This window comes from Salmo salar, chromosome 14 (genome assembly GCF_965601325.2).
Source record: "Salmo salar chromosome 14, fSalSal1, whole genome shotgun sequence".
Classification (NCBI taxonomy): domain Eukaryota; kingdom Metazoa; phylum Chordata; class Actinopteri; order Salmoniformes; family Salmonidae; genus Salmo; species Salmo salar.
The window spans coordinates 3,149,461-3,166,640 of NC_138304.1; the positions used below are offsets into that span (position 1 = coordinate 3,149,461).

Sequence of the window (17,180 nt, forward strand, 5' to 3'; positions counted from 1 at the left end):
TGACCAAAAATCATGGCAAGCTTTCAATTACTACAGAATTATACAATCAAGTAATTCAGTTTGAAGACGAAGAAAACTTGGTAGATAATGGACATGATGGGATGCTATCATCCCATCATGTCCATTATCTGCTGTCTATCGGTAACTATTGCTTCATAGTTTGTTATCAGGGAAAGTTAGCAAAAGGGATCTTATCTGTAGCTGAAGGATTTATTGTCAATTAAGACAGTGTAAGAGCACAGTCAAAGTTTCTCAATCTTTTCTAAAGCGTGAGAAATGAAAAATCTTCATAATAACTGGTCATAATGTTTTCACTGGGGTTTATTCATAATCATTGTCTCAACATTACTCAATTCATTGTATTGTCTCAACAGATTTACCAGTTGGCTTTTTAAAAAGCCAATTTCTAGCTTCATTGACTGGATACATTGTTTAAAAAAATGAAATCACAAAACTATTTACCCTTTATTGGTCCTGAAAAAAACCCAGAAGTAAAGCTATTTTGGTGGTAGGTATGAATAAGCCCTACTGGACTAAATTATAGTTTGACAAATGGGTTTTTAATATCCAATTAGATGGTAATGCTCCAGCATCTCTCCCCCATCTCTCCTATGGATCATGTTCGGCACCTGTTCCACACAATGCTCCACTATCTGAGCTCTTCCTTCATAAACACATGGTGACTACTTTCAATGGACATGGGTCAGCAACTGCACTAGGATTAGGCCTTGTTCAGGTTGATACCCAATACCCTGTTTCCAACAACACTTAAAAACTCTGAGAAGACCCTTAGCAAGGAGCCTCTGAAGCTTGTGTGACAATGATAGGTCTGTATGTATGGGAGAACATTCCCGTCCTTGGTTTATGGTCCTTTCGGTCATGTATTAGGTCTTTGTACATGTTGGCCTTAATGATATTGCGTTTAAGATGCTGTCACATGACCTACAAGGCTTATCATATAGATGCTTCCTGCCCAATGAAGCTCATTTGAGTTTATCCATCAGATGCTTGGACTCTAGCTCTGACCATTTCAAGGTAAGATTGTTTCACTGTATGATGAATGCATTGTGAAAACGTATGCTTTCAGATTTGTAAACGACATATGCATGATACTGACATCACCCATCTTTTGAAAAAAATAATTGTTAGGACAGCAGCTAATACCAGTTAGATTGTACATCATGAGTGGATTCAACAGACAATCACCCTGGAGTCTAATGTCTGAGTAGGAATAGTTATTTATTTGTATAAGACACTTGCTGCCACTCTGAAAATGGACATGGGCAAATTGGAGAAATGCATGCAGTTGTCTCAACCCCCAAAACAGAAGCTCACTTCACACCAAAATTAGTGGTGTGGTGCCAGAAATGACACTGATATGTCTCATATCAGACTAGACGCTATGATCTCCCATGCATTGTTGTTGTAGATTCACAAACGCTGTCTTTTCCAGGGGACAAATGCGCTTGGGGCATGAATAACATTAGTGGAGCATTTAATATTTTCTGTTCCGCACCATGCCAAGTTAGAGTGACAGGTGAGCTGATCTGTTTGAAGTCCTAGAGAGAGAGAGAGGGAGAGAGAGAAGAGAGTCGCAGGTCAAAGAGTTTTCGAGCAGAATTGTTATGAATTCCCTGCAGGTGACTGTTATCAGCACCTCACAACCCTGATCTGCACACTCCACTCCCCACCCCCCATGACTGGAGCCTGAGAGTCGAGGGGGTACCATAAACCTGCCTCTCAAACACTGTGTGGCCTGGGCCCTGATAGGTTGCTAGGGAGGTTACTAGGGGGACGGACATCTGCTGCAGGCCACACAATACTTGCAGTCTCCCTCAAGCAGTGGCAGAGAGCAACATCTCTGTGTCTGCCCATCAACAACTGGACACACTCTGGACTTGTGGAATGGTGTGCGTCCACAAAGTGAGTGTGTAACATGTATATAATTATTGCTTGTTGTTCTTTATAGTACTACTATTGCCTATTGTATGTTGCCCCTCTGTGTTTACTGTGTTGTGTAATACTCTTGCAAAAAGTTATCAACGTGAGGGAATTTCGTCTTTTTCTCACCAAACGTTTTGCCTAAATCCAATGATGGGTTGAATGTTTTGGTTGATTTCACGTTGAATTCACATTAGTTCACAACTCAACCAAATGTCAATCAAAACTAGGTGTTGAACTGACGTCTGTGCCCAGTGGGAGTCCTGTCCTGAAAAATGAACACGTTGCAGGTGGTTGCAGGAATGCCATAAAGCATGGGTGAATATTTTTTTTTTATTCCTCACAGAATCATGTGGCGAGGAGATAGGACAGAAGGAATCAAGGAAATACAATTGAGATTCACCCTTTAAGTGAATATAACCCACATCCTATCTAGAGAAGGGATTAAACCAAGGCCTCATACCTTTTAAAGGGTTAATAAATTGTGTTATGATAAACTGTAAGGTCTCCTCTCAGGATAGCTCTGTGTGTGTGTTAAAACCTGTTTTGAGTGATATGCCCTGCAGACAGGCGGAAACCGCCTATGCTCATACTCCTCCTGTCTGGGTCCCACCGTGACTGTCTGAGGTTCTGAGAATACGACAGGTTTTCTGAGAACACAAGGCCACCGCAGGCCTGATGGAACCCGCCACCTGGCAGAAGATGCTTAGACTTATCTGTTGTGAAATGTCAATGGGGAGGCTATATAAGTTGCAGGATGTCTTAAACACCTTGCAGAACTTGGGGAGAACTATCATATACTATACTCTGTACCAACTTCTGCCTACAATTGTATTACTAAAGGAGAATCATAATACTTAAACAAAGAGTCTGTTTCCTTTCTATTACCAATATATACGTTTGATAATTATATAGACCTGCTCATCTGTTGAAGAAATTGACCAACACTAGTCAAATAATCAAAGCAAAATGGTCAAATTTACAGATGTTTTCTTTCATTATTTCAGGCATAAATCATGTTTCTGACATGGATTGTTAACCTATTGTTAACATTTCAAAACAGTGAGTAACGTACATCCAATCATTTAAACAATAGAAATGATAGAGGCCAGGCCTACTGTTTTGTGGTGACAAAATTGTGAGTTAGATAACTAAATGCATGTGTAACCAGTTATTTTCTGACTAAAAACATTCTAGGTCATTGTCTTGCCAGATGAAACATTACCTGAACACGACAGCCATAAGTGTCTTTCTGCATGTTTTCCTCAGTCATTTCCGACAACTTCATATTCTCCATATCCCAGAGACGATGGACCTAAACACAGATGATCTCCTTATAGTTAAGATTGTAATCTATGTCCCAGAGACGTACAGTCCAGGCTTCACAGAGGGCTGGTTTCCCGGACACAGATTAAACCTAGTGCTGTACTTAAAAGCATACTCAGTGGAGATTCTCCATTTAGGGACGGTTTCAGACACTCACAAATAATAATAAATGTAACTTCCATAGCACTTTTCATAATAGCAATCTCAAAGTTATTAAGCTTAATGCTTTGCTTGTATGAGGCCCCGGGTTCAATCCCCGGCATCTCCACAATTGTTTGGGGCGGCAGGTAGCCTAGTGGTTAGAGCGATGGTTTAGTAACCGTACATTTGCTAGATTGAATCTCTGAGCTGACAAGGTAAAAATCTGTCTTTCTTCCCCTGAACAAGGCAGTTCCTCGGCCTGTTCCTCGGCCGTCATTGTCAATAAGAATTTGTTCTTAACTGACTTGCCTAGTAAAATAAAAAGTAGCAATCTCAAAGCTATTAAGCTTACTCCTGTAGTTGCTGACATTTGAGGTCAACTGGTTATCACATTTGGTGTCATAATACAAGACATAATCTGAGTTGAGTGCATGTTGGCTCCCCGGCGAGCTGTGAACGAAATAATTTTCTGCTCCACACGCCTCCCCTTGCATTCCAAGGTTTCCTGTCTAAGATTATATCTGTTCACTTACCGATGGCCACAAGCAAAATTAACCCACTCCCTTCCTGCGCACTCTCAGATAGATGCCAGTTTCTGTTTGACTAAGGTGGTTTATGTTTGTCTTTTCTCTCATTCAGGCTATCTGGGGTTGCGTTTTACATTGATACTTTCCCTGCACTGCTGAACTTCGCACTCAAACTACGGTGTGCCACCAACCTCTGCTCGCATGACATGGACGATTACGGATGCTCGTGCAGATTCGCAGCGGAGGGACAGCCCGTGGATGCATTGGACAGGTAGGATACATGGCGGTAAGGGGCCTGCTGGAGGGAATTGTCAGTTGGTTCAGTCTAAGGTGAAATTGGAAAGTTAAAGCGACATTTGGTCCCGTGTGGCTCAGTTGGTCGAGCATGGTGTTTGCAACGCCAGGGTTGTGGGTTTGATTCCCATGGGGGACCAGTACGGGATTTTTTTTTATAAATGTATGCATTCACTACTGTAAGTCGCTCAGGATAAGAGCATCTGCTAAATGACTAAAATATAAATGTAAATGTAAAATTTCACTCAGAAATGAAAGTTATTCAGATGTAATCAGACATCAAAAGTAATGTTAACATGAAACCAAACTTTGATTTCAAAATGTTATGCTCCTACAGTATAAGCCAGACAGCAAAAATAGTGCTGGTGGTAGACAACTGGTGCCAAAATCATGGCTCTCCAAGTAACTGCTTTTTAGGGTCTGTCTGAGATGGTCAAACAAATCTAGACCTCTATTTATGGAATTTATAATTGGAATGATAGAAATGAATGTGCCTTGAAATTGAGGCCTAGATCTAGCCTATATCAAAATGGATATATTGCCTTCCAGGACTGCTTTGCTCTACTCGACCCAATCAGGTATTCTACTACCTTACCCTACTGGCCAGGGTAGAATGGAGCAAACAGCAAACCTTACTTCATGTCGATATAGTTCCAGAACTCTGGCAATCAGTTCCTGTATACTCCTGATGATGTCGGCAGGAGAATCCCCTTGAGCTACTTTGTTTGTTCCAGTGTGTATTATCATCAGCAGGTGCCCACTTTCCCCCGCAGATACTGAAGGTGCTGCTTTAGGCTGTGCTGCAGTGTTGTCCCTGTATGCACCCACACATGTGCTCCCAGCAGAGCATTCTCCACTCCATGCAGGATAGAGTCCAAGAGGACACAAACCTTAAGTGCAGTTAGGTAGTCAAAACATTTAGCTCATTCGCAAGGCATTGAGTTTGGCTAGGTGGAGATTTAATTAAACAAATAATAGGCTATATGGAGGTCACTCACTAGCATTAGGCCTCCCTGAACCATCTTGGGACATGCGGGCATACTTTCCTTATGAGCAAAAGACGTTGAACTTTGCTCACTGGGTTTGATCAGCAATCCTTGATTGTACTTGTAGAGGTTTTGACTTAGGCACTCAACAGATGTTCTCTGAAAACTCCTGCTCTAGTCAAAGCGGCTGGTCCCTTCACATGTAAGGCAATGGCCGCCGGTGACCATGGCAACGAAGTGAACAAACATTATCGTTGGTCAAATCAACTCTATTATTGGGTTGAAAACATGTATTATATTATTCCCACTCTCTATTCCCACTCTCCAGATAGTGTTATACACACAGAAGATGCTATCAGACCGTAACTGCTAAGAGCTGCAGATAGGAACGTGTGAGCATTTCAAAGAACTTCACCTACTCTAAGGGAAACACCACCAACTGTGGTAAAAAAAAGTTAATCAGCCGTACCAGTGACTGTCCGGGAGGTGAGTTTATTGTCTCTACCTCGTGTTGAGATTCAGCGTTCAAACCACTTTGACCGTGAGCTGCAGCTCTACGTCTCTCTGGTCTGATATGTTAATTTCGTTACCCATCATTTATGCAGTTTGTTCGAGAGGGGTGTTTCCGTCAGGCTGACATGTAAAACTCTCTCTTATGGCTCCTACAATCATGTCCCTCTCTTAATAAAAACACTTTAATTGTTCATATTTCATGCACAACACATAGGATGGAAACTTCGTACATGTAGTGGGTTTACTTTCCAAGTTCAGTATTTCCTTTATACCATTTTTAATGTCATCACAAAATAACAACCAAAACTACATGTGTTCTTTAGATCGCCTCTGACCATTCCCCACTTTCTCTGTTAGAAATATTGTTCCAGTTTTCACTTTAGAACGTGTTTCAGCAGGAAAATTCTGTGAAACAAAGGCACATTCCTCTGGTGAACACTAGAGAGGGAGATGCTGAATGTTCTGTCCTTGATTTACAACAGGGTGTAAGTTATTAAACCCCACCAGTTCCCTCCTTCTGGGGGTCTGGTTGAAGTCATTCATTGCAAACTTGATCTGACCTACTTGGATCCTCACAAGACAGTCATGACAATATCAGAAGTAATCCATCAAACTAATGTTCTTTGATTCCCACAGATTCCTCTAATGCCAGCAGCAGTTTTGTGAATGTGACAGGGCTGCCATTGAGTGCATGGTTCAAAAGCCCCTACAACTCTGCAATGACAGGCCTGGCTGGACAATACTGTTCAATAGAAGAACAAACAGGTACTTCCTGCTTCCTGTTTTTTTTAACAGCTCCCGAGTTATGCTAATAGCTAATCTAATCGTTCCAGGTGTGCCTGCTTTGTATTGTAGTTCTTTGAACATGAATGTGGAAGCGTGCTGTTTTCACATACCGTATGTAAACACTAGTATGGTGCTGGAGATTATTAATATGAAGTTGAAAAGTGGTGTAATTTCCCTTTAAACTTGATTTAGGTCAAATATTCTAGATTTAAGTGTTACACCCCCCTCACTCTCCCTACCTCCTTCTCTGTGTTTGTGCTTTTAGTTGCAGATTGGGGACAGGTGGAGCTGATTGGGTCGTTAAGGTGACAAGTTGCACCTGGGATCTTGGGATCAACTAGGAGATAAAAGTTCCTGGTGCCCAGTCCTGGCTCTCTCTCCACAAGCACTGTTTTGATATGGTTGATTGGTTTTTGATTAGGTGCACCCTTCAACACTTACACACATTTGACCTTCATCATGCATCTCCATTACACCCCTCACATGCCTACTTTCACACTTCACAGGTTAGTTTTCCTCTGTGGTTTTGTACTTTGTTGGTGGTTTAATAAATATTTTTGTTACTCTAACTGCCAACGTGTGGACTCCCTTGCTTGTCACCATCTAAGAGCCAGGTTATGACAGAAGTAAGACAATTATAAACTAAATGTACAAAACATTAGGAACACCTGTGCTTTCATGACATGGACTGGCTAGGTGAAAGCTATTATCCTGTATTGACATCACCTGTGAAATCCACTTACATCAGTGTAGATGAAGGGGACGAGACAAGTTAAAGAAGGAGCCTCCTTTCTTTTTGATGCGCAATTAACCTCTTTTACCAAAGAGCACCTGCTGTCTACCAAAACCTACTATTGTGTACCTTAGCAGCGCTTCCCTTTTTTCTACTGGATTTTTAAGCCTTGAGACATGGATTGTGTATGTGTGCTATTCAGAGGGTGAATGGTGAAGACAAAATATTGTGTGCCTTTGAACCCGTATGGTAGGTGACTGGTGCACTGGTTTGAGTTGATCAAGAACTGCAACGCTGCAGGGTTTTTCCATGCTCAACAGTTTCCTGTGTGTATCAAGAATGGTCCACCACCCAAAGGAAGTCCAGCGAACTTAACACAACTGTGGGAAGCATTGGAGCCAATATGGGGCAGCATCCCTGTGGAATGCTTTCAACACCTTGTATAGTCCATGCCTGACAAATTGAGGCTGTTCTAAGTTTAAAAGGGGATGCAACTCAATATTAGGTAGGTGTTCCTGATGTTTTGTACACTCTATGTACATCCACTGAATGATGCTTCCTTTACTCATCTCAGTCGCCAAATAAATTGTTAAGTTGCCTGTTAAGTTTATGCGGAGAAGGTGGAACTCATTCCGGACTCTTTTCTCATGTCTCGCTTTGTTGTCCAGTTTTGCTGAATAATTAATTGATGGTCAGTGAGGTCTTCAATGTTACAGGTACAACAGAGTGCCGTCAATTCCCTTCTCATGAAACTAACAGCTAGCTAATAATAAAAGTCCACCAGACCGCATCTCTTCGTCAATATGCTTATAGAAAAACAAGTAGAGTGATGTCAGTCTTCATTAAAGATAAGGTAAGAATGGGTTCCTGAGTGGCGCAGCGGTCTAAGGGACTGCATCTCAGTGCAAGAGGTGTCACCACAGTTCCTGGTTCGAATCCAGGCTGTATCACATCCGGCTGTGTTTGGGAGTCCCATAGGGCAGTGCAAAATTGGCTGGGGTAGGCCGTCATTGTAAATAAGAATTTGTTCTTAACTGACTTGCCTAGTTGAAATAAAGACAGTAAGTCCAATCAATCAAATATATTTATAAAGCCCTTTTACATCAGCAGATGTCACAAAGTGCTATTCAGAAACCCAGCCTAAAACCCCAAACAGCAAGCAATGCAGATGTAGAAGCATGGTGGCTAGGAAAAGCTCCCTAGAAAGGCAGGAACCTAGGAAGAAACCTTAGAGGGGTGGCCAGTTGTCTTCTGGGTGTGCCAGGTGGAGATTATAAGAGTACATGGCCGTTTAAGGTCAGATTGTTCTTGAAGATGTTCAAATGTTCATAGAATACCAGCGGGGTCAAATAATAAGTGAGTGCAACGGGTCAGTACCTCGTAAGTAAATGTCAGATGGCTTTTCATAGCCAACAATCCAGAGGTCGAGACAGCGGGTGCGGTAGAGAGGTCCGGGTCAAGGTAGCACGTCCAGTGAACATGTCAGGGTTCTCCAGCCGCAGGCAGAACCGTTGAAACTGGAGCAGCAGCACGACCAGGTGGACTGGGGACAGCCAGGATTCATTCAAAATTATATTATGCCTATCTTTCAGATCTGCCAACCAGGCTCGGTGGGTGACAGGTAACCGTGTTTCCACCAAGCTTTTCAAGGCCTGGATTGGCACGCTGGAACTTCCAGAGGCTTGTAGACCTGAAGCAGTGTGATGTGATACAGGTAATTATCACACACACGTATACACACACTCAATCACTCACTCAGTTTTGTTGTATAATTACTTTAACTTAAGAAAATTGTTCCTCTCTCTTTTAGCTCAACCACAGTCTTCACAGCTGGAGTCGTGTGCCCTGCATCTGCTAAACCGGCCACGAAAGGTGATACAGGTAATTATCACGTGCATGTATACACACATGCACACTCTCCCTCACTTGGGGCTCTATTCAATCACATCCACTTTAGCCGACATCCACATAGCGGTTGTTTTGGCGGTGTCGGAGGTGTTAGAGCTGTCAAATTCACAAGCGGCTCCTGGCATTATGCCTGAAGTGGACATCGCATTAACAGAAATCTCATGCAGCCCTGTTTACAAGTTAGAACACTACAATTTGAGATGTAATCTACACCTCAATTAGGCTGATAGAAATCCTCATTATTTATATTAATGATTTTGAATTTGAGCGTCATTATTTCTATATAACCTACAGTTTCTCGTTCTGAACTTGTAACACGAGTAGGACGGGTGTGGTTTTGTGACAATGATCAAGAGCTGCTGTTTAGTTATTTGACAGATCTAACGCAGTTAAACCTCAGACACGGCCAAAACATCAGCTATGTGGTGTCAGCTATCGCAGGTTAACACTTGATCTGATTGAATCTAGGCCTGACACTCATTCAGTCTGTTTAGTTGTATGATTACTGTCAGTTAATAAGGTAGGTGCCTCTCTCTTTTAGATCTGCCAGCCCCAGCAGTTCAGCTGCAGTCACAGCAGTCCTCTGCTGTGGTATATAATTTTCGGCTGCACCAGTTCCTACTACACTGGCCGTGAAGGGAGAAACTTTTGAGGATTCCCAGATGGATACAGGTCATTCAGAAGTATATTGCATATGCTCACTCACACCAACAGATGTACACACAAACATGTTGTCACTTTGTGCATCTCTCTTTCAGATCTGCCATGCACTCCACCACTGCCTGACAGCCTATCGAGACTGACAAAGCAGAGATGGGTGGCTGACAAGGAAAAATAAAACACAACACACACACACAAACTCACACACATTATCCACAATGTAAATAAGTTGTAATTACTTGTTTATTTAATGTTTGCTCCAATTTATTTTAGGTTTGGAGATATCTCCTCCTTCACATCCATTCTCAATATCTACATAATTACTCTAAATATCTATCAAATCAAAGTGTGATTGATAATATTATAAGAATATGGCTTAATTTGTACAGTTTGAGGAAATTCTGTGTTCTTTTTTCTGAGTTGAAAAACATGCCTCCCTCATAAACATTAGACCCAATGTAAATACATTGTTTATTTTATGTATGCTCCATTTTATTTGAGGATTGTGTGCAATAAAGTACATACACAGTTGAAGCAAAAGTTTGGTTTATTGGATATTTCTCTGATTAAAATGAGTGACCAAAAGGAAGTCGGCAGACCTGCAAACCTCTGGAAGTGTGTGCAGGTTTTGTCATCTGGAGCTGAAACAGGGCCCCAACAGTCCTCACATATATACAGGAGTGGCAGTCTTGCAAAATTATTTTTTTATGTACCAAGGCCATGACCTGGAGGGAGTTCCAGAACTCCATTTTTTTATGAAGCAGAAAAGCAGAGATTGGTGGCTAACAAGAAAAAATAAAACATACACACTCTCTCACACACATTTGATTAGTATGTAAATATTTTGATATATTGTAATTGATTATTTTAGGATTTGAGATATCTAGGCATACAGATTGACCACAACGGACATGCGCAGTTGTGTTTACTCACAGTTGGTGGAAAGGTCATGGTTCGGAAAGATGGTGGCTGACAAGGAAAAATCAAATACAACAAGCGCACACACACCCTCTCTCTCGCTCTCCCACACAATCTGTGTGCTTTTGTCTGAGTTACAAAACATGACTCATTTTAAGTATGCTCTATTTTATTTGAGGAAAATATATGCAGTAAAGTACATTCACAATTAAAGCAATGTCTTTGGTTCTTTGGCTATTTCTCAGAATACGTGTGACCAAAAGGAAGTCGGCAGACCTGCAACCTTTGGAGTGTGTGCAGGTTTTTCATCTGGACCTAAAAAATTGAGATGGGGAGGGAGGGGAGGTAGAGTGCAGTTTAAAGGTTTATCATAACTGACATAATTCTATAATGAATACATATTAGAATAAAAGTGACCAATAGTTACTGTATTGTGATTTTTTTGTGTGTTTTATTTAGTCAACAATTAGTACCCCAAGGAGGGATCGATCTGGTGTCTCAAAAGCAGCAGAAAAGATCAAATAAGGTCACCAAAATTTCCGTTACGGCTACACAAGAGCGCCTCGTTAGTGGCAGGCGAGAATTCTACCACTGAACCACCAATATATATATATATATATATATATACTGTACCAGTCAAAAGTTTGGAAGCACATGTGAGCACACAGTCCTGGTCATGTGGATTGTTGAAATGCTTGCTAAAACGCCATAAAATCCCCACAAATGAACTTTTAACAAGGCACATCTGTTAATTGAAATGCATTCCAGGTGACTACCTCATGAAGCTGGTTGAGAGAATGCCAAGAGTGTGCGAAGCTGTCATCAAGGCAAAGGGTGGCTACTTCGAATAATCGAAAATATTAAATATATTTAGATTTCTTTAATAATTTTTTGCTTACTACATGATTTCCTAAGTGTTATTTAATAGTTTTGATGTCTTCATTGTTTTTCTACAATGTAGAAAATATAAAAAATAAAGCAAAAATAAAGCAAATTATAAGCATGGTTTTCTCCAATGTTTGTAAACATTATAAATGTAAACAAACACTGTATAGTCTCATAACATGGTTATAACAATCATTTTGATATCGTGGATGGTCAGGCCTGCCCTCAGGACACTCAGCTATTCCTCGTCCGGTGGAGCTTCGCGGTGCCCCTGAAGGGAACGCTCAGCACTGCAGGTGACAGCACAACAGGTGACAACAACGAGTGAACCTGCAACAAGATAACAATATAGGCAAGATTTTACTTACTAAAATGCCATCTTTTTTGGCCCATTATGTTCCCTTCAAAAGCACCCCTGTCCTAGTAAAGTGCTGTTGTACCCACATCTTTACTAGATTCTGCAGTGTTGTGTCAAAACAATAAGGCATGAGAACCCGGAGATTATCGCATGAACAATTCCCGACTAAGGGCTGTTGTAAGGCCTGATGCGTAGCAGAGTTGAACCCGGGGATTATCGTGTATGAGTGCCTTATTGCTTTATGAAACACAACATATTAAAAAAAAGATTTCAAACTTTATTTTAATGAGTACATTTGTTTTATTTCATCCTTCCACCAGCCAATATTGTTTGGGAAAAAGACAGTCATTACTGCTGAGATTCTGAAGTTGCTAGCAAAACAGGATGGTTGTCTGTGCAAAAACTGGTTTAATCAACGTTGTTTCCATGTCGTTTCAACACAAAAATCATTTGGATTTGCAAAAAGTCATCAACGTAAGGGATTTTTCTTTTCAACTTTTAAACTAAATCAAATGATAGGATAAAATGTTTGGTTGATTTCACATTACTTGACAACTTAACCAAATGTAAATCAAAACTAGACATCTGTGCCCAGTGGGTTGTAAGAAAGAAAGGTTGCTATGGAGGGTGGATACTTTTATTTTGCTAGCTAGCCAACTAAAGCTAACACACAATCACATCAAGCAGCTGAAATGACAGCAAACTATTTGCATTTTCATTTGTTTTACCTTTGATACTATTTCCATTTCTTTGGATATATCCATTATAAGGATCCTGATAAATAGCCTTCCCTGTAGCTCAGTTGGTAGAGCATGGTGTTTGCAACGCCAGGGTTGTGGGTTCGATTCCCACGGGGGGCCAGCAAAAAAAAAAAAAAATGTATGAAATGTATGCATTCACTACTGTAAGTCGCTCTGGATAAGAGCGTCTGCTAAATGACTAAAATGTAAAATGTAAATGAATTTGCCTGGCTCAGAGAAGCTGTCAGTCTCGTCAGGACATGTTCAATCTCTATGGCATGGTGGAGACTGCACATTGCTGCACAGGTCGAAGAGGCAGGTAGCAAGGTTTAGAACCCTCAAACAACTCTGAACCTCGATGCTAGCATGTTTTCATTGTTCCCCTCTAATAAGGGACTGATTTAGACCTGAGACACCAGATGTGTGCAATTAATTATCAGGTAGAACAGAAAACCAGCAGGCTCAGACACCTCGTAGGGTAAGAGTTGAATACCCCTGGTTTAGACAAACTCGAACTGTTTCAAACAAAATGTTAGGCCTGAAGCATAGGGAAACAATGTCTAGACACTTTTTTACAGGGGAGATATGGGTTTATGAATAGCCTGGCTGGGCTGTTTGACAGTGGATGCACATTGATAATTCAAATAGAACTGTTAACAGGAATAACCTGGGGATTGTGGTGAATAACTCTCTGTTATCAACCAATCAGCATGCAGGATCTAAACAACCCATTTTATAATGGGGTTTATGACATGTTCAGTGTTTGTTTTTTTCCAGGTCAAATGAAAAAATACATATCTTTTACAGTTATTTGCCCTGGTTGTGGTTGCTGCTGTTCAAATCAAATCAAATGTTATTTGTCACATGCTCCGAAATACAACAGGTATTTACCGTGAAATGCTTACTTACAAGCCCTTAACCAACAATGCAGTTCAAGAAAGAGTTAAGAAAATATTTACTAAATAAACTAAAGTGAAAATAGTAAAATACAAATAAAAAGTAACACAATAAAAATAACAATAACGAGGCTATATACCGGGGGGTGCCGGTAATGAGTCAATGTGCGGGGGTACAGGTTAGTCGAGATATTTTGTACATGTAGGTATGGGTAAAGTGACTATGCATAGATAATAAACAGCGAATAGCAGCAGTGCAAAAACGTGTCAACGTAATAGTCCGGGTGGCCATTTGATTAATTGTTCAGCAGTCTTATGGCTTGGTGGGTAGAAGCTGTTAAGGAGCCTTTTGGTCCTAGACTTGGCGCTCCGGTACCGCTTGCCGTGCGGTAGCAGAGAGAACAGTCTATGACTTGGGTGACTAGAGTCTTTGACAATTTTTTGGACCTTCCTCTGACATCGCCTAGTTTAAAGGTCCTGAATGGCAGGAAGCTTGGCCCCAGTGATGCACTAGGACGTACGCACTACCCTCTGTAGTGCCTTATGGTCAGATGCCGAGTAGTTGCCATACCAGGCGGTGACGCAACCGGTCAGGATGCTCTCGATGGTGCAGCTGTAGAACTTGAGGATCTGGGGACCCAGGCCTAATCTTTTCAGTCTCCTGAGGGGGAAAAGGTGTTGTCGGCCCTCTTCACAAATGTTTTGGTGTGTTTGGCCATGATAGCTCGTTGGTGATGTGGACACCAAGGAACTTGAAACTCTTGACCCGCTCCACTACAGCCCCGTCGATGTTAATAGGGGTCTGTTCAGCCGGCCATTTCCTGTAGTCCACGATCATCTCCTTTGTCTTGCTCGTGTTGAGGGAGGGGTTGTTGTCCTTGCACCATACGGTCAGGTCTCTTAACTCCTCCCTATATGCTGTCTCATCGTTGTTGGTGATCAGGCCTACCACTGTTGTGTCATCAGCAAACTTAATAATGGTGTTGGAGTCGTGGCTGGCCGTGCAATCATGAGTGAACAGGGAGTACAGGAGGGGACTGAGCACGCACCCCTGAGGGGCCCCCCATGTTGAGGATCAGCGTGACGTATGTATTGTTACCTACCCTGGGGGTGGCCCATCAGGATGTCCAGGATCCAGTTGCAGAGGGAGGTGTTTAGTCCCAGGGTCCTTAGCTTATTGATGAGCTTTGAGTGCACTATGGTGTTGAATGCAGAGCTGTAGTCAAGGATGCATTACAGCTTTGATCTGCTCAAAAGGTAAACAACATTTTTCTTTCTGCTTGCACATTGATGTGTGTATTTTCTGTAATTTATGTAAGTCATGGCTCAACTGTAAAAGAGACCTTAGTCTCAGTATGACTCACTGATAAAATAAAGGTTATGATATATATATATATATATATATATATATATATTATATATATATATATATCATAACCTTTATATATATTTATATATATATATATATTATTTATATATATTATAAATGGGAAGCAGGCATGCATCCTTCACTGACCTGAGTAAAACATTGTTGTTGTTTGCAGGTCCACTATCCTTCTGACCCTATGCAGCAAGGTCCCATCTACTTTTTAACAAAAACAAGTTTGTGCTCTGGTATTGTGCCCAGTTTGTTGGGTTGTGACATAAACCCTTCACATTGGGTAGGGGGATTGACAGAGCAGCTGGGTAATTTTTCATGTAATCCTTGGGTTATTTTCAGTATCATCCTAATTTCAATTTTGCTTGCATAATTTTGCCTTCTCTACCATCTCATCCCTTTCATAAACACCCAATCAAGATACTGTGTTGAATTTCCAATAACTAATTTATATTGCCTGCACTTCAGAACATAAATCACGTCAGAGAATGTACAAGAATATATATATTTTTTAAATAGCACATTGAAACAAATCCCTATTGTCTAAATATGTAGTATTTCACAAGATAAGGTTTCATAAAATGGGATTGATTATTAGAATTTATTTATATTATTTCATGAACCAAACAGTCCAAACATCAGATTAAAGCTTCAGTTGAACTTGATGTGCACAGTCAGATTACAATCAGAGAAAAACAAAGCATGCATACTAACACAGATCTGTATTTGTATATTATTTATTATGGATCCCCATTAGCTGCCATGGCTGCAGCTACTCTTCCTGGGGTCCAGCAACAGAAGACAGTTACATACAGTTTAAAATACGACATGGCATTACATTTCATAACACCTTACCCAACACATTCAGTGTGTTCCCTCAGGCCACCACTCCACCACCACATACAGTGCATTCGGAAAGACCGCTAGACCCCTAGACTTTTTCCACACTTTGTTATGTTACAGCCTTATTCTAAAATTGCTTAAATATGTATTTTTCTCATCGATCTACACACAATATCCCATAATGACAAAGAAAACACTGTTTTTTTTTAATTTTGGCAAATTTATTAACTATAAAAAATATATATATTTTACTTAAGTATTCAGACACTTTACTCTGTATTTTGTTGAAGCAACTTTGGCAGCGATTACAGCCTCGAGTCTTCTTGGGAATGACGCTACAAGTTTGGAACTTCCCATTGGCACTTCCCATTCTCCCATTCTTCTCTGCAGATCCTTTCAAGCTCTGTCAGCTATTTTCAGGTCTCTCCAGAGATGTTCGATCGGGTTCAAGTACAGGCTCCGGCTGGGCCGCTCAAGGACATTCAGAGTCTTGTCCCGAAGCCACTTATACGTTGTCTTGGTTGTGTGCTTAGGGTCATTGTCCGGTTGGAAGGTGAACCATCGCCTGAGTCCTGAGCGCTCTGGAGCAGGTTTTCATCAAGGATCTCTCTGTACTTTGCTCTGTTCATCTTTCCCTAGATCCTGACTAGTCTCCCAGTCCCTGCCACTGATAAATATCCCCATAGCATGATTCTGCCACCACCATGCTTCACCATAGGGATGGTTTCCTCCAGTCGTGATGCTTGGCATTCAGGCCAAAGAGTTCATCAGACCAGAGAATCTTGTTTCTCATGGTCTGAGAGTACTTTAGGTGCCTTTTGACAAACTCCAAGCAGGCTGTCGTGTGCCTTTTACTGAGGAGTGGCTTCCTTCTGGCCACTCTACCATAAAGGCCTGATTGCTGGAGTGCTACAGCGGGGGTTGTCCTTCTGGAAGTTTCTCCAATCTCCACAGAGGAACTCTGGAGCTCTGACAGAGTGACCATCGGGTTCTTGTTCACCTCCCTGACCAAGGCCTTTCTCCCCCGATTGCTCAGTTTGGCCAGCTCTAGGAAGAGTCTTGGTGGTTCCAAACTTCTTCCATTTAAGAATGATAGAGGTCACTGTGTTCTTCGGGACCTTCAATGCTGCAGACATGTTTTAGTACCATTCCCCCAGATCTGTGCCTCAACACAATCCTGTCTTGGAGCTCTACAGACAATTCCTTCGACTTCATGACTTGGTTTTTGCTCTGACATGCACTGTCAACTGTGGAACCTTATATAGACAAGTATGTTCCTCTCCAAATCATGTCCAATCAATTTAATTTACCACAGGTGGACTCCAATCAAGTTGTAGAAACATCTCA

The 17,180-nt window shown here is 41.3% G+C and overlaps 2 long non-coding RNA genes across 2 annotated transcripts; one reads left to right on the forward strand and one right to left on the reverse strand.

The window, feature by feature from the left end:
- Positions 1–1,220: 1,220 nt before the first annotated feature.
- On the reverse strand, positions 1,221–3,251 carry LOC123726617 (uncharacterized). Its single transcript, XR_006758674.2, has 2 exons — positions 3,167–3,251; positions 1,221–1,559 (listed from the first exon to the last, which is right to left on the reverse strand). It is a non-coding gene; the product is annotated as an uncharacterized LOC123726617 (long non-coding RNA).
- Positions 3,252–4,006: 755 nt separating this feature from the next.
- Positions 4,007–7,083, forward strand: LOC106568790 (uncharacterized). The gene is made up of 4 exons (XR_001320394.3): positions 4,007–4,206; positions 5,544–5,701; positions 6,365–6,493; positions 6,780–7,083. It is a non-coding gene; the product is annotated as an uncharacterized LOC106568790 (long non-coding RNA).
- The last annotated feature ends 10,097 nt before the right edge of the window (positions 7,084–17,180 follow it).